General features: G+C 39.7%; 1 long non-coding RNA gene across 1 annotated transcript; it reads right to left on the bottom strand.

The window, feature by feature from the left end:
- Window positions 1–19,843: 19,843 nt before the first annotated feature.
- Window positions 19,844–20,922, bottom strand: LOC122995689. Its single transcript, XR_006406839.1, has 2 exons — window positions 20,713–20,922; window positions 19,844–20,614 (listed from the first exon to the last, which is right to left on the bottom strand). It is a non-coding gene; the product is annotated as an uncharacterized LOC122995689 (long non-coding RNA).
- Window positions 20,923–21,788: the final 866 nt, after the last annotated feature.

Below are 21,788 nucleotides of genomic sequence, written 5' to 3'. Positions count from 1 at the left end.
CAGCTTCCAGAGCTTCATTCATCCATCCTTATAATGTATCTCCGAGTTTGCTGATGAAAGTTTGATAAACTTTGGGGAAACTATGAATCCCATCACTGCGTTAAATAATTTTGTAAATTACAGTATTACACTTTTTGATGTGAAAAATTGAACTGCTGTTGATTTACTCAAACAAAATAACCTTTTTTGCTTTTTGTGTATGTTTAAACCTGTAATTGAAGACTTTTATGCTTAATTTCATCACTTGTACAGTGTGGAGACACTGCATACTCAAAACCTGCTTAGAATTAGCCTGGAATTCGGACACAGCAATGGACATCTGTTTTTATTCTGCTTGTGTTGTTTAATTTATGATTACATCTAGTTTAATGTTGCATTACTGCCTTTTTCTGTTACTTACTCATTTTTTTTCTTAGCTACAGCATCTGCAAACAGTCTTGAAAGCCCTCAATGCCATGTCTAAAGGTCACTTCACACAGGGAATTTTTAAATTGGGACATCACCTTGGTGCACATGCAGTCAAGAGTAAAAGGGTGGAGGTCGAGGTCAAGGGTGAAGGGAAGAAGTGGGACGCAGTGTTTGTTGCTTTCCTCCTCCCTCAGCCCCTGCCTCTTTCAACATTCCTCCGTCTCTCTTATGTCTTTCTAGCACCCTGCTACTTTCACTCCTCTCTTCCTGTCATTCCACTTGTGCCACATCTTTCCTTCATTCTCTTTTGTTGTGTGGCATTTGGCAACTGAAAGGCATCTCTTCCCGCTGCTTTCACTTTTCTTTTTTCATCTTCCTTTTCATCTTCCCCTCTCTCTCTCCCTCTCTGTTTCTCTGCCCTGCCTTGTTTCACCCCAGCATTCAAATCTCTTTAAACAGCTGAGGGGAATCTGCCACAGCTCTTGTTACAGCTGTTGATCTAATAAAGACCCTTCAGAATGGTGGTGAAAACATCAAAGTCCACAAATATAATAAAAGCCCCCCAAGGTATTGAACAGAGACACCTTATTTTATTTATGAATAAAATTCACACTTAACAGATATATGGGGCACAGAGTTTAAACCATCAGGTAATGATGTAAACCAATTAGACAACTTTATGTAGAACAGTTGAGGCGCAGCGTGGTTATAATGATCTCCATGCAAATACACACATCTTGATGCTAATCATATGCAAGGAATTTCTTTAATTAATCACGTTTAGTAGAGTGATACAATCTATTCGCCTTATATTCTAGACCCTGGAGTGGTTGGTTTACACACACACACGCACACACACACACACTTTCATCACATCCTATTACAAGCTGTGATCTCATCATGCATCAGCCACGCCAAGGGGGAACATTTGTGCGTTTACTGGACTCACACATGCAAAAGTAACCGTCTGCTAGCTGGAAACCATTCAACCCCCCCAGCCGACCGTCCGACTGAGTGGCTCCGAGCACCTCATCAGATCTCTGAAGCCTCGTCAATAATTGAGCACTCACAAATCATTCATAAGGCGGTTGCTTACGCAAAACACACCATCAGTCGCAGAGCACTGCTTTGTGGGTATACTCTGCTGCTGCCCTCTATTTTTTCATGTTTTTGTTTTTCTGTCTTGTCACTTAATAAGACATTGTGCTTGACAGAGCAGGATCTGGTGAACAGCGCTGGAGTCAGCAGCTAACCTGGGTTTGAACCCGGCTGGGTTGCTGGGCAAGCTGGAGAGAATGTGTCTTATGTGTGAAACATACGTCCAAAATAAAGTGCATGCAAAAGCACGTACAGAATGTTTTCTATACTCTGTACGCATGTGTTTGTCTGTATATGTACATATTCCCTGAATGTGTGAGTGTGTGTGTGTGCAAGTACAGTATGAGAGGAATGAGAGAAAGAATGACTGCTCAGAGAGAGCAAGGTCTCACACTTGGATGCATCCAGCTGTGATGGTAATAGGAATGGGCAGTATTCTGAGGCAGACACCACTAATGGTTCTCTCAAACTGGGAGGGACTGTGACCCCAGTACCACTCTCTCTCTCTCTCTCTCTCTCTCTCTCTCTCTGCTCTCATTTTACTCTCTGCCAGACTTTCACACTCTTCCTTTCTTTCTGTCTTCACAGTGCCTGTCTTCACTGCTCTCATTCCTCTCTTGGTATCTCCTCTCGCGTATTTTATCTCTCTCTCTCTCTCTCTCGTCTGCTCTCCCCTTCACCTCCATCACACTACTTCTTCTTTTGGCTCTTCACTTCCTTGATCATTGTGTGTCTCCTCTCCTTTGTAACCTTGCTCTGTTTTGTCTTTTCTTCTTGTCCATCTGTGTTCCTTTCAACCGGTTTTCCCTTGACACTTTCTTGTGTTGTTCCTCGCTCTTAACTCTTAGCTGTTAACTGTCAAAAAAATAGTCAAAATTCAGTTCATTCTATCTGAGTGAAAGTTGTTTTTTTTTGTAAGGCATTGCAGTCGTTTACATCAGCTGATTGGCTATCAGGTTGTCTTCCCTGCTTCCTGTAGTCTTAGAGATGTGAAAGATTCCCATGTTTACGACTTGCAAGTCTTCATTGGACAACTCAAGACAGTTGTTGGTCATGTGAAGGTAAAAAAATGCTGAGCACTGACAATACAACACTATATCTAGAGCTGAAACAGTTAGTCAATTAATCAATTAGTCAAATGGCATAAATTAATCGGCAAGTATTTTCATAATCAATTAATCGTTTTAAGTAATTTTTCAAGCAAAAATCCCAATTTTTTATTACTTGTAACATCTTTTCAGTTTTGAAGATTTGCTGCATTCTTTGTCCTCTGTGATAATAAACTGAATATCTTGGTGTTTTGGACTGATGGATGGACAAAACATGCAATGTGATAAGAGCTTCAGGAGATTGTGGTCGACATTTTTCACTGTTTTCTGATATTTCTGACATTTTCTAATTTGTTGTAGACCAAATGATTAATCGTGGAAATGGTCGGCAGATTAAACAATAATGAAAGTAATCTTTAGTTGCAGCTCTAACTACATCCATAAATCTTTATTTATCTTGAAAGACAGATTTTGGCCGATGTAAGGCATATTTGTTTGCCTTTTCAGAAAAAAAAATCCAGTCGCAATGATTACTTGGATGTTGACATGAACTCTTTCTCAGGGACACTTTGCTAGGGCAAAATGTAAATTCTACAGTAGATTGTTAGTATAAAAAAACAGTTTGATACCAACATTATCCTGTCTGCTTCTGAATACTGTGGACTTGCCTGAGAACTACACCTTGCACATGACAGTCCGTCATTTTGGAGAGAAAATCTGTGTCTGGTAAAACTCTCCTCTTCCTCTTTACTGTAACTTGATTTCATAATGTTACTTAATGGCAGCATCTCAAAAAGCACATTAATAACAGCAGGTTGCATAAGTATCATTAGTGTCAAGCATGCTGTCCTTACCAAGGTCATAAAAGCCATTCACCATATAGCACTAACAGGAGCAAACAAGCTGCGATACCATCCTCCTCATTTCTAAATGTCAGTGGCAATATGGCACAAAAAGTGATTGAACACTTAAGAACTTAGAAAAAATGATTATATATCTTGGTAGATATGACCAGATGGCATTCTCCCTCTGTTGAATTTAAATGATGCACCTGAATCAACTTTTGAGTAATGCATAAAAATGGATTTGTTTGTCCCAATCAATGCAGTTTGAGAATCTGCCAAAGCAGCGCAGGACTGAGGCGAATCAATCTGCCGAGCTGCGTGGAATACCAGAGCAAGCTGTGTGGTCACGCTGACAGATAAATGCCACCACCTCCAGCAGGAATTTCACTCACTCAAAATCTAATAAGTCTCCTCGACAACTGTCCCATGTGCCACTGCAGCTCCATCTTTAACGACACATGGATGCACAGAAAAACTCTCTGGTATCACCACACATAATGAGCATCTGACAGCATAATTGGGATTTAACCAAGTTGCAAAAGAGAGTATACAGTATATTATTGGTTTGTGAAAATTAAATGTGCGGCAGACAGAGAGGAGGTGCTAGAGAGCCATGTGAGAACTATTCATTTCTTCTCCATATAATAATGCCTCTTCGCCATCACTTTAATTAAATAAGGAAGTTGTGCTTGTGCAAGTGTTTATTTCTTAAGCATTTGTGAGCAGGGGTAACCGTCTGCTTTCATCTCAAGCTCATGGTCAACAAAGAAAGAGGCTAATTTCATTTTCATATCCTCCTTTTTTATTGTCTTGTTTATGCAGAGGCGAGCCCAAGGCGATAGGATGATTTATTATCCCTCTCTGTCCATATTAAGCCCACAACACATAAACATTTCATTAATTTCATCTTATAAATGCACTCTCTCTTATCTTAGTGCCTGATGTTTTTTTTTTCTGCAGTTGTTCATTTGTTAGCCGTCTGAGTTTAATTTATTCATTATTCCTCCGTGCTCTTCTCACTGAGGCTGCTGATTGCAGGTTTTTTGCACGAATACATGACTACAATCATGATCACATTTTCTTTATAGGACAGAAGTTTGAATGTTTTAAATGGGTAAGGACTGTGATCTTTTCTTTAAGTGTGCAATGCTATATCAGCAGGCAGCAGGAGGATGATGCTTTCAAGAAAGGAAGAAGGTGAGAAAACATGATGCAGGCAAGGAATTGGATTATTCCATCTTATAAGTTCTTTTTTTTACATTTTAGGCAAATAGCTGACGCTGATTTTTTTCTTATTTAGTTTTACCCTCATGTAGAGAAACTTGGGAAACTTGAAACCTTAACTCAGACAAGACTGCCTGCTACAGTTTTTTTGGTTTCACATGAACAATTATTGTTAGTTTACCTGTTGAATTGAGGTATTGGAATTAACTGGCTTTTCTTGGAGAAAACACACCAGTGGATTTCAGTGATTTTGAATCACTGAAGTGTAGCGTTGAACTTGTATTTGTACATTCAGACCTTGTCTCCTAGAAATTATACTAATATGCAAATCATTTGAAACAACAAGAAGGTTTTGGAAGACACATCATGCTGCCTAGTTTATGTTTTCTATTAATGAGGAAACATTTTTATTGAAAGCATCTGGCACGTCACAAAATGTTGCTACTGAATTTATCTGCAAAAGTGTTTTATTTGTTTTCCCTGCAATCCCACCGCTTGCAGTTCAAAACTTAACAACTAAATACTGATTACATTTTTTTTATGGTTCTGTTTAAGAATTCATAGCCATTGGTTAACATTATGGAAAGATTGTGTTCTTATTTAATACAGAGAAAATCAACAGTAAGTTGAAGCACAATACAGGAAATGTTACATTTAACAAAAACCTCAACCTCTCCCTAACCTTGACCAAAGTACTTTTGCTGCCTAAAACTAAACACATATTTGTAGTATATAAATAAGTTGGTTCAGCTAGCATTTGTGTTTGATGATTCCTACCCAATCACTGATGTTTTCTCTGTTCAAAAAATCCACAAATTAAGATTGAGATATACTTTATTTGTCCCCATGGGGAAATTAGTTTTTGACTCCGCACTGCAGTCCCACAGTAAATTAACAAATAAATAGCACAGAGTAACAATGCAGGCAATAAGGAAACACAACATAAAACCAGAAGCACACATCATACCTAACCTGAAAGATGAAACATAAACCACCAGCATAACAAACATGAAAACACCATTGTTCTTCATGCCCAGAATCTATCCATTTAAGATAAAAAACTTACTTACAGATGAAAAAACCTTATTTGCATGAAAAAGTCATCCAATAAAACAAACAAAAAAGTTTCTTTCCATTCCTGTGCTCCTGGCAAAGTTGAAAACAATGACTTCTCCTCTTCCTCGCTCCATCTTTCCCTCACTACTCCCCTGCTCGCTCCGCTCCTCCCTCTCTGTAAAACTCCTTCTAAATTATCAAACGATGTCCTTTCTTTCACATGGCTAGCTCTGGATTACTTACCTGGCTCTCCCTGCAGGCCTATTAAACACTTCTGGAGTCATGGTCACTGCCTGGCTCGGTTTGCATTCATAATGGTCATTAACTCAGGCACCAAAAATGAATGGTGGAACAATCCAATTCAGAGAGATCCGAAAATGCCTTTTACCAAGGGGCCTTACATTGATAGCAGGCAATTTCACATCTCATTCGCCAGAAGTGGACTTATTGAATATGAGAGGACTGGGAGGAGAGAATTGCAATGTGGTTCCTTTACATTTCACCCGCACAGAGAGGAGCTGTGATATCTTTCAAGTCTGTGCTATCCTCCTCATGTATCACACATCGCCCTGGGTGGATCCATTGTTAGGGATAATATGTTTTTAAAAGCTTTCCTTTTCACTTGGCCCGACAACAGGATTCCCCATTCAGCACAAGTCCTTTAACTCCCCGCCAACAGACAATCACATTATTTCATTTTTCAGAAAGACCTGCGGCAGCATTCTGCCACTCATTTCTCCCCTCCGCTGACAGAGAACGAGTGTCCTCTTTTAGCCACTTTTCTCGCTCCATCAATAAAAACAGGGTTGGATAACGACGTATAATCCTTTCAATCCTTCCCTGATCTTATCTTGAGGATCTATTCAAATGTGAGCCTTTACACCAGGGGTATTTGCTGCCTTTTAAACTACTGTCTCCTCTGAACATAAGAACCAGAGCAAGGGGCACAGCTGAAACCTTTTATGCTGTCACAAAAAAATGTCTAATTGACAAGATTTCTATCTGGCTGGGAATGAATAAAGAAACATAGCCAGAGGATATGAACCACCTTAAAACCCAAGAGATTCTGCACTTTCAGGTGGGAAAGACCTGGTTGAAACCCTTAAAGTTTCTTCATCTCAGATTTTAATCACATCGCATTTTTAAATTGCAAGTTTCTTTCAAGGGTGACATTGAGAAGAATCCTTCAAAGTGCACCTAAAGATGAATGATGACTGGTTAAATTTTATAAATCCTCTTCAGAGACGGGAGCTCTCTGTTTTTACATGAAAGAATTTTTGCAGATTCATTTTGGATTCTGAACCAATTAAAGATGCTACTTTGTTTGTTGTATGTTTATTATTGTCAAATTAGTCGTGACAACTTGATGTAGTCATATGGTGAGTTGTAGTAAAGACCACTTTTCCTATAAACCCTTTTCGTCGAATGATTTTTTTCTTTTTCACTGTACTGTTTCATTTTCTTTACTTTTACACATAAAAGTGTTTGGTCTTTTACCCTGACCATCTGCTGTTGCTTGTGTAGAAAGTGTTGTTTTCCTAGTTTTATTCATGAAGCTGATCAACAGATTTCATCCAACAACTGGCAATTGAAATGCAGCTCATGGCTTGCAAAGGTTAAAGGAACACTCCGCCAAAAAATGTGGGTGGCCTGTTATTTAATACAGAGATTATCAACACATACACACAACACAAATCAGCCACAAAAATAAAGTGATTAATATTTGGTTAGGTTAAGGCACAAAAATGACTTGAGTTTAAAATAACTAGTCGGTTATTATAGTATATTCAAAAGCACAAGAGCAACTGAACTTGTACATTCTTGAAGACATTTTTGCCTCTCATCCAAAACGCTTCCTCATTCCAGTTCTTCAGACTCAATGACTCTTTTGGATCTACCATGACCTGGATGTCTGGGATTCATGACAGACATTTTGTATGTTAAGGAACAATCGTGGTGATGTTTATAAGAACATTGACTGAAACAGCAAGCAAATAGCGTTCTCCTGTGTCAAATATTTCAGAGGTTGTTTACCCATTCACACCAACCTCCTCAGACCTTGTGGCTCCACAACAACAAACATCACACTATTTCCTCCTTTGCTCCTGATGAACACCGTTCATAGCTTTGTCACTTGAACGCAATATATTTAGTTTTCGGGCATTTGCTGAACTGGTGCTGTTTCTTTTCTTGGGGGATCAGTCTTGACACATATAATTACTTTAAACAAAAAAGGCCATCCCTAAGAACACTGACAATAAAGGAATAGCCCCTTAAAATCCTTGACTATCAAATATTCACTGTCTGTAGGTTTGAAAGGTGTCTCTGGAACAACAGCACAGTGAGTTCCTGTTGGATATTGTAAAGATAGAGGTAGCTTACATTGCTAATGACAGCTAACACAATGTGAAATTGTAGAAAAAACTGAATAACAGCTTCCAGTTAGTACTGTAGTGCACAGCATGTCTCCTAGCAACATCAGCTCTTTTGTCACTCAACCAATACAGTGCAAAAATGCCCAAATGCATGAGGTTTAGATGCTGTTTCCACAAATATGTCCTCTTCTGAAAGATAGTGACTTCATTGTGATTTGTATTTCCTTACACAATGGCAAAGAAATGTTTCTTCTTGTAGTGTATTTAGGTGTTACCTCATAACTCTGAAAGCACCTTCAAAAGTAACACATCTTGCTATTTATTGTAGATGTGAGCATTTCTTGGAACAAACTAAACATATGGATCAACAGCAGAGAAGTGGACGTATTTGTCAGCAACTATAAATCCTCCTGAGGGCTCCCATACCTTGATGCTGATGTATAAACAGATGATAAAACAGTAAAACACAGTTGTAATAACATAAAATATAGGAAAAAAAAGGATTTGCACACACTATCTCTTTGCTGCTCCAAGTATAAAATATGTAAAAGGACAGAACTCCCCATGCACAGCCAGTATTTTCAGACAGGTGCTGGTTGGTCGCAGGAACATATAAGGTGAAAATCAACATTAACCACCGCACGCTGTAATGACTTTACTGTGACTTTATTAAGAGCGAACAACATGTTTCGCCTGTAGCTTCTTCAGGTTTGCTCAGTACAACTGCTGAGTACTCACAGGTGTGATAAATACATCTGAGTCACATGACTAATTATCACAGTCTTCATTTTCTCAAAGTGAACATTTTACAAAGGGCACGAAAATGATTGATGAATATACATATTACAAAAAACATGACGTAATTACTGTTGCAGAAAGTTACAAGAATTACACAATTTTATATAATTAAACTTCATTACATCCCGTAAACAACTGATTGAATAGGATGGGTAAAATACCCTGAGCAGAATGGACTACAGGTCCTACCGCTGTCCCTCTACATCACTAAATGGGAAGAGTGAGTGCCAGGGGACCTAGTGGCTCATCTCTCCCTAAGAGTCCAAATAGCCTGTGGAGAAAAATACAAGTTAATATTTACATATCTCAGACGAAAACTGAGTTTTCGTCTGAGATATGAGTCATGTGACTCAAATGTATTTATCACACCTGTGAGTACTCAGCAGTTGTACTAAGCGAACCTGAAGAAGCTACAGGCGAAAAGCGTTGTTCGCTCTTAATAAAGTCACAGTAAAGTCATTACAGTATAAAATATGTCTTCATACAAGAAGTTATAATTCTTGACAAGTACTGTACATTAATTAACACATAAAATGTCCTTATAGCTGCTTAAAACTACATTATAGTGTGTTATAAACTGCTCATTAAATATTTGTATACTGCTTAAAAACGCTAAATAGGGGGACTTCAAGTGAAGTGTTATTCAGAGCCACCTTTCAAGCCTACATGCAGAGCGTATTAGATTTTCAGTGGGGTATTCCTTTGGGAATCTACTCAGGAAGGGTCTTGTTTGTTTAAAGTAATTACAATGTGGTAATGATTCATTTGCTTCAAATGCTAAACATAGGACCTTTAGGACAGAGAATACTCCCCTCTCAGCACTTTTCAGAGCCCCTGCACCTCCACCTGACAATCGCTGTACTGAATAAAGGGCCGACTACAGCACGAAGCGTCTGCTGTCTGCTGCTGCATTGACCCATACGTCCTTGCTCACTTCCGTCCCTCCCCACCTGTCTCTGTCTCCACTCTAAGCCATAATTTCTTCACAGTGCTAGCTTGGATGTGCCCGCAGGCTAGTCTGGTCAATGTTCCCTCTCATGCAACGCTCATCAATGTTCTGGTGTGTTTCTGCATCAAACCTCACCTCACCTGGCAATTCACTAACCTTTCTATCCTGTCTTTCACCCCATCAGGCAAAATGGGTTCTCATTAATAGTTCATTGCTCCTTCCTTCACCCTGTTTGTTACATTGATTCACCTCCCTTCTCCTTTTCTTTTCCTGTTCTTCTCGTTTTCAGGTAGCTGCCCCGGCTTTGTGCTCTCATTTACAAAGGAACCTTTCCATTAACCCTAGAGAGAGTCTCTCCTCTCTCAGGTGCCCTCTGTCATGCCATCCCTCTCTCTATCTTTCTTTCTTTTTACCTCTATATAATATTCTAATGCTATGTCTTTCTTGCTCTCTCTTCCTCTCTTGATAATGCCATCTTCACCACATTTCTTTCTCTGTTTCATTCTTTCCTTCCATCTTTTGCTCTCTCTGGTAATATTTGAGCAGTCTGAAAGCAGGTAATAGACTAGTGGTAAAACAAGAAGAGAAGCCTTTAGGGCAAGAGCTTTATGAGGCACAGAAATTAAGGTAGAACAAAAGGAAGAAGGGCAGAGGAAAAAAAGGAGAAGATTCTGGATGACTCTGGGTTATTGTTTCAATGCTTCAAGTGTTATGTAAAGAGTGTGCGGAGAGAATGGCAAACAGGACAGAAAATCAATCAATTTCACCTTTTAAGATGGAGTACTAAATGAAAACAAGATGTTTGCGGTCATCACTGACAAGAAAATCAAAATTGTCTCCCCTCACCGATATAAACATTTTAATATCTGCCTGTATCTCTGCAGACAAAATGTTTAGATTTAGAGTGAAATTGACTTGCAACAAGGAATATTAGAGCCAGCAGAGGAAGAGCATTATTGGTTTCCTCCTTTAGAATAGTGATAAAAGTAGAATGTGCACATATATACGCACAGATCCTGGACTGCTGCAATCGTAGTGTCCTGACAGGCTGTTAATGTTCTCCAATATTTTGACTCAGTAATGGCAGGGACATTATTAGACTGTTTGAAATCTCCATGAAAAGATACTGTCTATCAGAGTCCGCTGAGACTTACAGTAATGGATATAAGTAGCAGAACGGTGAACTAAATTGTCTCTTTTGCTCTTATCATTTTGACATGTTTTCACAAAGGGGAAATAAAAGACAAGTAATTATAACTACGCAATCTGTTCCCATCCTTCATCCTTTCATGTGAACTAATCAATAGCAAAAACACTCAGTTAGATCACAGTCCCAGTACTTGACTGTGTCAATGCCAAATAATCCATATGTTTAGGCTTAAGACGCTACTTTCCAATCGAAGCCTGAATCACTTCGGTTTTTCGCTTCCTACAGGGAACAGGATTGGATTTTGAGGATGTTGGGCACTAGACCAGTTCAGGTGTTTGGCTGCCCTCTGCACTATTTCTTTAACCTTAATTTACCTGGAGGAAGATTTGTTGATCATGCATCTTTTCTCCAGCTTTGTCCTGCTTTAAATTCATTCCAATAGTGTTGGCAACAGAGCAGCTGTACCAGACTTATTTAGCCTAAAGTGCCTTGCTAAAGGGTAGTGGCAGGTAAGGGTTGGTGAGAGACCTACAAGAAGGTATAGGTGATGGTGGGGTGATATAGTATAACCCATCAGTGGACTCTGCCATAGGAGACTGCTGTTTGTTTCCTAAACCATGATCTTTCTCTAAACGTAATCAAGAGGTGTTTGTGCCTAAACCTAACTAGACCTCAACCATAGTGCTGTCACATCATAAAACATCATTACATTTTCACAGTGATTTGTAACGGTTTTAGAAAGCATAGACAAATTATGTTGTCCTGCTGATTAGGGGCACCAGATTAGGAAATACACCTATGTGTCAGTCTGGAGTGCACATGGTCAAACGACACATTTGGTTGTTTCATTTGGAGGACTTGTTGCTTTTATTTAATGACTTTCCATGGTGCCTTTTCTTCAATTAAGACCTAATCGGAGTAACATGGAAGACTAATGTCTTGATGGTTATTTGGTGCTGATTTATCATTAAGGGTTTCCCCCTGAAAATGTGTTTAGTAGAGATAGTGAGTATTATGGAATTTTCCATCTTTAGGGGTTATACTGGGTCAAGCCTTGAGATCACACTAATATTCTTAAGCAGAAGGAGACATTTTCTCATTTCCTTGAGACTCAGAGTAACTGTCTGTGATGTTTGGGAAAACTGGAGCCACTCTGATAAAGAGTGAACCGGTGTTGTCCCAGTAACCAAGGTCAGGAAGATGGCCCGAGCCTCCCTAGACACCACGGATAGGTGATTGTGCAGATTTACATTGGCATAACCAGACTGTGCTGACGGTGACCTGAAAGTACCATGCAACGTGACCTGAACTAACGCGGGTAAAGTGCAGTTCCTTGTTTAGAAACTAAATGAGTTAATAAGACTAATTTTTATACCGTGGGATAATAAGTTGGGGTTAAAGATTAAAGGTCAAACCATCAGAAGGCAGAACGGGAAGTGACCACATCTTGTGCAGAACACCTTGATGTTTACTGTCTCTGCTCTCCGCTTGGCCAGGTGTTTCAGTAAATATTCTCAGCATAACACTCCTTGACATTTTCTTCTACCTGAGATGTTGACCAATGCTCAGAATTTCTCAACAATAATAGGTGTAAAAAACATGACATGTTGTGTCCCCGCATCACCAAATGAAAAGATGATATTGGGGTTTATCAGTGGAGGGAAAATACTAAAAAGATGTACTGTCAGATGTTCTTTAATTTACAGTTTATTCTCTGCCTGCTTCTTGCCCCGTCTACAGCATGTTTGGATCAAATAAAAACATCAAAATCTATTTTTTGGTGGCCTTGTTCTGTTTTATAGCATGCTGTTATATTTTAGCTCTGTGATCTGTTTGGGGATTCCAACCACAGGATGTTTCGGAGGAGCAGACACAGAAGCAAAGCTGTGCTCCTATTTAAAATAGGTTCCTGATGGTTCCTGATGCTATCAGCTGGGGCTATTGATATTAAAATTTGACCGCCATTTGATGGATATCAGACTTCAAACTAGCTTTAGCTCAATGCCTTATGTAAAATGTGCCTATACCTGGTGATAACTGAACACAAACTTCCATACAATACTTGTCTAAAAGCACTGCTTGCACTCTCATGTTTGCTGCTGAATTAATGTGTCAGTACAGTGCATGAATGGCAATGGCAGTATTGCGGGTTTGCCTGCACTGGGCTGTGATGGACATAATGTAGTCAGAACAGTTTTGTTCATTGACCCCCAATCATCTCCAGCAATGTCACATGTACAGAAATGTCACATGTGGCACATTATTTCCACATTTTGTAGGTAGAATGATTAATACATCAAGATTAATCAATTCTTAGATCAGTTCCCAGTAGCTTGTTGCTCCGGCCTGGTTGTGCATTCCAATGACCATAATTAGCAGTGATCATGTCCATGTTGCTTGTTGCTGTTTTCTGCACTTCATACAGCTTCAATTTAATTTGCACCCTGAGCACGCGTTGGCTTTCTGTAACTGCTAACTAATAATAGCAGTTAATCATTATAAGTGCCTGTACTTGTAGCATTACTAATGTTCCATATGCCCTGTATACCTTTCAGGTAAATAGGATGGAGCAATTATCATATGTACAGTATTGACCTGATTTATCATGCATTCACAATACCTGCTGTGCACATGCACTGACTCATTAACCTCTTCCACTCCCAGCCCACTACCATAGACCCATTTTTGGGGGAGACAGGGGAATTTAGGGGGAGATAGCAGGTCAACAGTATATGCCACACAGAAATAGTATGCATCATCTGAAAGCTGAGAACCTGAAGATTAATTTGAGATGCAGCTCAGCACTGTGTGTCAGGTTTTTCTAGTAATAAATCTGTAATAAACATTATGTTTTGGTAGGGTACCTATTCAGATTTTGAAAGTTTAGAGTAAGGGCATAGAACTTTATGATGGAAGTATATGATGGCCATTCCTGTGCACAATCATGTCTCATCAGTTATTGCAGCAATTTTTGGGTTGATATCATTTGTTACACAGATTTGGTGCAATATTTTAACCATTTTTGACCATTCTCTCCAAAACACCACATTAAGACACCAAGACCTTGAGGAACACATAGAAAAGTTAATGCTGTGATTTGATATCAAAAACTTTCGACATTTGAAGATTTCTGTAAAAATTGCATTTTTCAGCAATTGCATGGCGAGCACTTCTGTTCTAGAAATTACTTAGAAACCACCTTATTGTCAATATACCTATGAAAGCCATAGATCCTCTGAATCCCTTAGGTCTCTAGTTTGTGGTTGTAAAGTTTCAGATTATCCTAGAGGTCACAATAGGTCAATTTTATAGAGTGAGGTCAAGTTTCAAAAAATGGTCTCACTACAATGAGATGGCTATGATGGGGACCTCATTGAATCCACAAGAGTGTCAGCTTTCCAGTCATACCCAATTCATGCAATTCCAAGACTGTTTAGGGATCCGAGTATGCAGAAATATTCAAATACACCATATTTAGAATAGGCAAAAATAACATATTTATACTGCACGCAAAGCACTGCATGGTTTTTGCCAAAAACTGCATGGGATTAACATAAAGTGGGCTTGTCTGTAAAGGGGAGACTCGTGAGTACCTATAGAACACATTTTCATTTAGATATCTTGAGGTAAGAGGTCAAGGAACCCCTTTGAAAATGGCCATGCCAGTTTTTCCCTTGCCAAAATTTAGTCTAACTTTGGAGTGTTATTTAGCAACCTTCATGCTAGCATGACATGGTTGATACCAATGGATGCCTTAGGTTGTCTAGTTTCATATGATACTAGTATCTTCACTGTAACTTTAAAACTGAGCCTGCTACAGCCTCTGAAAGACAATCATGTTAGCCGAGGATGCCGGGTCCTCAGCGAGTGGAAGAGAGCAAGAGCAGACAGCAACTGGTTGTTACCCATTGTAGCACCTTTCAGATAACCCAAGGAAGCACTGGTAATCAAGTTTTTAGCCCCCAGAAACCTGCAATTACCGTATGTTTAATCATGTCCCATATATAAACCAAAGGATACACTGAAATGCAGCATTCAAAAGCATTGCTCATTCCATGAAATTTCTGACACCAAGTTAATTATTTTGTGTTAATTGCTTTTTCAATCTGATAGATTGCTTTTGGAACATAATGGATGGATGGCAGAGAATTTTAATGAAACTGGTCACTCATTTTGGAAAATCATCAAACTAGCTGGCACACTTTCACCTCCGCATCCGTACTTCTAGTCTGTTAATAGAAAAGAGTAATCATTTCATCCTGTCTCCTTATTTGTTTCATGTGGTTACAGTAATATACCATCTCCTTCTCTGCTTTTTATCGCTGTAAACTGCAAGTTATTGCATTAACACAACACAAGACTCACATATAGAATAAATCCCCTCAGGAGCTCACATTTAGCTGATATAGTGCAGACAAACAAAGATCAAACATTTGTGCTCTAATTCTTAGGGTTTGCCTTTGATATTCTACTACAGATGAAAAATCTCTTGCTCTATAGTTGGGGTGTCAGGTCAGCCAGCTAACAAGGCACCGAAGGAACAGTTAGGGGTTAAAGAGCGGGCATTATGGAATATAAGCATTGTTTCATCTGACATGTCGCAGTTTGGAGTACAGTGGTTCAGTGGAAGCATGAAGTTGACACTCTCACTGCTCCACCAACTTTTTAATGTGATGACATTTTATCATTTGAACATGCCATTTTCAACTGCCTCTCAAACTGATGTCACAATTGGAAAACATCTTGAATACATCCATACATGCTCAGGCCCAAATCGAAGGAACAACCTTAGCAAGAACCTTAGAGATAAAGGCTACGGAATAGATGGTCGTTTGTGGGCATGCACAAACAATCTGACGTCATCACATAGAGGAAGTAAAGGTAACATTGCATTGCATTGAAACCCTGGCTTTTGACTTGCAAGCCACATTTTTACATGCATTCGTCTCATGTTTTGGAACTTCAACCATGTTTAACATAGACATCTGTCAACAGAACAGTATAAAAATAACAAGAAATTTAGTTACTTTTGTAGTTTTGTTATCCTTCCTATGAGTACAGAAAACATTATACCCACCACCTTAACTGCTGAGATCTGGGAAAACAGCTACATGGCTGAAAAGAAGTCAGATGGAGCAGAAAACAAGACCAGTCAGACGATCAGACAAGTTTTAAACAAACCCACAAAGTATTACTGTTGTAAACACCCATCACAGTTTACAGACAAACGTCTTATACTTTTAGCTACTGCACTTACTGTACTTGTGCGCACACACCTCAGTGAGGGTTTATTATAGACAACTAAGGTGCCCTCACTTTACCTCTAAATAAAGTGATTTGGATAATCTGGCTTAACTGTTGGCTTGTTTATAGCCTGTCTGTTTGTTTAATCGCCCTTTAATGTCCCCACATTCCTCAATTTCAGTGATTACTTTGGTGAGTACAATGTTATCATAATGAATAAAAATGATCCCCAAAACTGCAAATCTTGCTCAATAGATTGCAGAAGATTATTTTCAAAAGTATTGAACTGTCAAAACTGTCACCTACTAAACACTTCTCACTGTTTTGTGAGACAAAACACCTTTCATGTGTGTTCAGGTGTGACTGTTTTCTGTTGATTGGTGATGATGATTGGTGTCCTTTATGAAGAGCAGCTCACTGCTGTCACACATGCTTTGGGGAAGGCTTCGTGCTGAAACATGTCAGCAGCTTTGTCAGCTTATTGATTGTGAATAAATTCATCTAAAAGACCAATACATGAGGTGATTCTTTTTTCTGTTTTTTCAACTATGGAGTGCTGCCTTTTTATTTATTTCATCCTGACTTTGTTCAAGAGAATATAGACAGCTATTTTTTTTTTAAAGGCAGAGCACCTGACTGAGTTTCAGCGTGAAAGAAGTGCACCTGTTTCCTCTTATGAACTCTTGCTCCAAAGATCTTTGTGTGACTGCTGGGCCTCAAACTCCAGCCATGCTGCTTCAAAAATGACTTCAGGCCAATCCATGCTGAAAAGAAACTCACGAAAAAAAGTGGAACTCACTGGTATTTCTCTTCCCAGAAGTCTCTGGGAAAAGGCTGTGAAGATTAGAGACACATTAGATATGTGGTGATATTCAAAACAAAAACACTCTATGATTACTGTCTGGCATCTCAGCAGGCACCTCTGTCAGGCAGAGATGATAGGAGGACTACAACATGAACAGCTACTGAGGGAATGAGATAATACAGACACAATATGATCACACATATTAGAGGCTGCAGCCACTGAATGTGCTACAATAATGGGGGGAAAAAATAGACCCGAGAACAAATGCACATGCCATGTACTGTATCCATAGACTTACAGTATGAGTATTTGTCCTTGCATTCACACAGAGACACACAAACACTTGATGATAGACAGACACATTGACAGGCACATACACTAAGCTGCTCAAGGATCCAGTCAACCCCCCCAGGATCACCCAGACCGACCTGAATTCATCCAATCCCTCAATTGCCACCTGTGTTATCACCCAATCAATAAACCCAGGCCCTCGTTCAATTTGACAAGCATCTACATGGGGAGAAAGACATTCGCTTAGCACCGCCAGGTATATGATATTGACCGGGGGGAGATAAGGCTTAGCCTATTCAATCATGCAGGGGAGATTGGGCCAGTGAGGTTTAAGGCTGGAGCCAATCCAGAGTGTCTGCACAGCCACTCGAGCAAAAGGCTGCAATAATGAAGAGCGCTGAGGAGCAAACAAACAGACAAATTTGTCCTTCCTATTATGGGCAACGCATGATGCAGGGTGAGAACAAGTGCCTGTGTGTATTTGTGCGTGAAAGTAAGAGAAACAATGGAGGATCGGGGAATGGCATTACATGTTTTGTAGATGTGTGTGTGTGTACGTGGGGATTCTTGAGTGAAAAACAGATGATTGGGGTTTATGTTAATCTAAATGCCTTGTGTGTGGTTGTGTGCAACCCTTTTGCCACACAAAAACATTGATATCAGACAATTTTGCTTTATCATTTCTGTTCATCTCAAAATTATGGTTTAGTTTAGGCAGCTGAGAAAAAAAGGAAGGGAGCCATGAAATGCAAAAAAATGAGAGACTTTAATATGCTCAATACAAGCATGAATACAGGTACTAAATGGCACGAAGAACACAGAAAATGCTTGGATCAGCAGCTACTCTGGATTGCAATGTGTTCCAAGCTGGGCGCTCTTCCTCATGCAGCATTAAAAGGTTTATGCTGACATGTCTCAAGAAATAGAGAAAAGCACATTATTTGTTGCCTCACTATATAAAGGACAAACTATTTCCAGCATTGGCACTGGACTGTGCAGTGGAATCTTCAAATATTGTGTGTGTTAAAGAGTCAAGGAGCATAAAGATGGGCATTAACATCCTGAGCTGCTGAAAACTTGACCATGCTACAACTTTTTCTAATTTTGGTCTCTTCAAGGGCATGTGAACCTGGCAGTAGAGATGTTTAGTACATGTACGTACAAATCTTTATCAGTGAATCTCCAGAGTGAACTGACTATGCTGAATCACCATTTGCACTGACAGAATCAGTAGCTTTTAGCAGTGGAGCTCCCCTCACTCTCCCCTCATGGGATTCACAGTATGTGAAAACATATCAAAACAAAAGCAAAAGCTACAGAAACAACCATAATCTGATAACTCTGTCAAATAAAAGGATGTGGAGCTATTAAACTTCTGTGTAGTGCTCATATAGGCTAGTTTTGCGCTAAACTGGACGTGACAGCTTGAAATAGCAACAGACTGAACATACTACTGAACTGAAGACAGTCAGAATCTGCACTGGACATCAGGCCATATGAATGGTCATGTGCTCACCTCATTTGAACAGTAATGCATTCACTTACTGACGTACATACTGAAGTGCATTTGAAAGGTGATGCGACCACCTAGCTTAGGGAAATAAATGAACAAATAATCAGTGACCACGAATATTTAAACTGAACTGAACCAAGTCAAATCAGCAAAGTGATCTCATTTCCACCTCTGCCTGACAGCAGCCTCCTGTTTGCATTTGTTAAACACAAACAAACTTAAAGCTCTACTTACAAGCTGCTACAAATGCTAACAGAAAGCTTGAATGAAAGGCACAATATGTAATCCAACATCCAGGGAAATTTCAACAAATAAAATTGCAAAAATTGATTGCTCCATTGAAGTGATTTTTTTGTCATTAAAGTTTTTGTATTTCTAAAACTTTCACAGTGACAAGAAAAGCATTTTGTGTTTGTGTCATCATCCCAATGTAAAGTCTATGAGCTAAGCGGGACAAACACAAGCTAGAAAACTTTTTTTGGAGTCTGGTATCCAGTTATAATTCATCCATAGGTTGTACTTTGGCATAGCAGTGCTTTGAGCTAAATTCTAATATCAGCACACCAACATGCTCACAATGACAATGCTAATACAAGGTTTAGCTGCTATAATGTTAATCATGTTTGCCATCTTAGTTTAGCGTGTTAGCATGCTAACATTTGGTAATTAGCACTAAACACAAAGCACAGCAGAGGCTTGAATTATTAATTCATCCTGAGGGGAACATGAATGTCCAATTTTAATGGCAATCTACCCAATTGCTATTTCACTAAAAAAACAACCTCATTGTGGTGCCAGAGGAAGATTCATTAGGCTTCATTCTCTGGGGTCCAGGAGTTTCACTGTAATCTATCTAATAGTTGTTGAGATATTTCACTCTGGACCAAAATGGTGGACCAACCAACCTCGCCATTCCTACTGACGCTTTAATTACAAGAACAGGGTTCTAGTGTAAAAGGAAAAGGTAGGACTTAAAGGATTCTTTTTGAAATTGGATAGAGAGTGACCCTGAGGCAACCAAGGAGCTGACACCAAATGGTAAGTCAACAATAATTTATTAGAAAAAGCAATAAATACAATCTGTTAAAAACTCTTGAACTATAAATGTTAAAAATAAAAATATACTACTGAAACTATAAAATGTTGAAATAAAAGTACAACACTAAAACTATAAGATGTTGAAATTAATAATACTGAAACTATAAAATGTTCAACATCTATAGTGTCCTGTAAACCAACAGCTTAAAGGTGTGTTTTCTTTTGGGGAGAGGAGAAGAGTCTTTACACGTCTTTGAAGAGACCAGAGGGGGTTCTGGACCTTGGCCTACTTAACAATGACTGTAGGTGATGCTGGCCTTATCCGTAAGTGGGGCTTGTTTGTCGGTCACCTGCTGGTTTGTCCTCCCCGGAGCCTCTGTCCTCTAGTGGGCTGCCGACCTCCGCTGTTCACTGCTGACAAGAGACAATTGGCAGTAACTAGTCCCAACACCGTTAGTTCGCCCGCTTGTGCCCAAAAGTACTTTTCTTTTTACTCACACAATTGGGCAGAGCTCTCACTCTGCCCGCCATCTGTGTTACGCTGTAGTACTCTGGGTGGTTTCTTCTATCGTGCTGGTGAGCCGATGGTCCCTGTGTCTTCTCCAGTTGTTTCTCCTCTCTGTCAGAATTCCCCTGCACGCCCTCCGGCTGCCTGGGGGGGGAACAGCGCTTTAGGGAGACTGGGGAGCGTCACACCGCCTGCGGTTCCTGGTCTCCATGGTGGGGCACCTCATGGGCCTTCTCTCTCTTTCTCCCTCTTCCCCTGTAATTCTGCCACAGCATGCCATTAGGTGCACTGAGGGAGAGAGAGATACTCAAGCCATCCATGACAAAGTTTCCCACACCTGGTTCTTACCACCACCACTTACCACAGGCAGGGCTAGAAGCTGCTCCCCATCTCTGCTGTTCCTCCTCCTGACACACGCTCTCTCTTCTGCTTCCTTTTCACACAATTTCCTTCCCTGCTGTGTTACTTGCCTCAGCCTTTCTTATCATGTACAGGTGTCTGGTCCGTCCTCCTAGGTGCGCCATTGGTTTGTCCGGCTGCACCCTCATGTCCGATTGGTTGATAACAACGTCTATCAAACATAAGAGCACAACCAGGTGCAGGTATGTAGTGGTAATCACATGCAGCAGCAGGAAGTTAGACATGTATTAAAACATTAAGCAACAGCATATTTCAAACTTGCATGTAAATAAAACCAAGCACAACAATAAAAGCAATTAAAGACACAATATATGAAATCATGCAATATAAAATAATCACAGCAAACCATAAAAATATTAATATAAGAAAACAAATAAAAGCAATACTAGCGCTCATTTGGAATCTGACAATTACACATTAAACACTGAAATTAGGCCTTTACACAAACATGTCTGCACACATGTACATTCACACCAACACATACACACTCACTGAGATGGCACTCCTCCAGCAACTGAAGCGCTAAACTGTAATTATCTTTTTTACTGTAATTATCTTATTAGCCAACATATACGGTAAGTGTCCACACACACATATACACACACACACACACAGTGCTGTCAGCTGGCATATGTATGCATATGAGATCCCTTTCTCTCTTGCAATCTTTGTCTTTTCCTCCTTCAATCTGTCTCATTTGCTGTATCACTTTCATTTCCTCTTTCTCTCTCTACATGTTTCTTCTTCTCCCCCCAACCCCCTCCTCACTCTCTCTCTCTCTCTCTCTCTCTCTCTCTCTCTCTTTCCCTATCTCTCTCTTATCTTGCTGATTTCTGACAGCCAAACATGGCCCACAGTCGTCCCAGCAGGGCTCAATCAATACTAAGTTAATGAGTCACTTTGGAGGTGAACGAGGATTTGGTGTGCATGTGTGGTGAATGTTCAGGCAGCTCTAACAACACAGTGTACAGTTGTGCATTTTATGATCCGATAGGATGGCTCAAGATAGGATTATTT

The sequence above is a fragment of the Thunnus albacares genome, chromosome 13 (genome assembly GCF_914725855.1).
Source record: "Thunnus albacares chromosome 13, fThuAlb1.1, whole genome shotgun sequence".
NCBI classification, from domain to species: domain Eukaryota; kingdom Metazoa; phylum Chordata; class Actinopteri; order Scombriformes; family Scombridae; genus Thunnus; species Thunnus albacares.
Note: the sequence above shows the minus strand (reverse complement) of the source record. Positions and strands in the feature narration are given on the sequence as shown.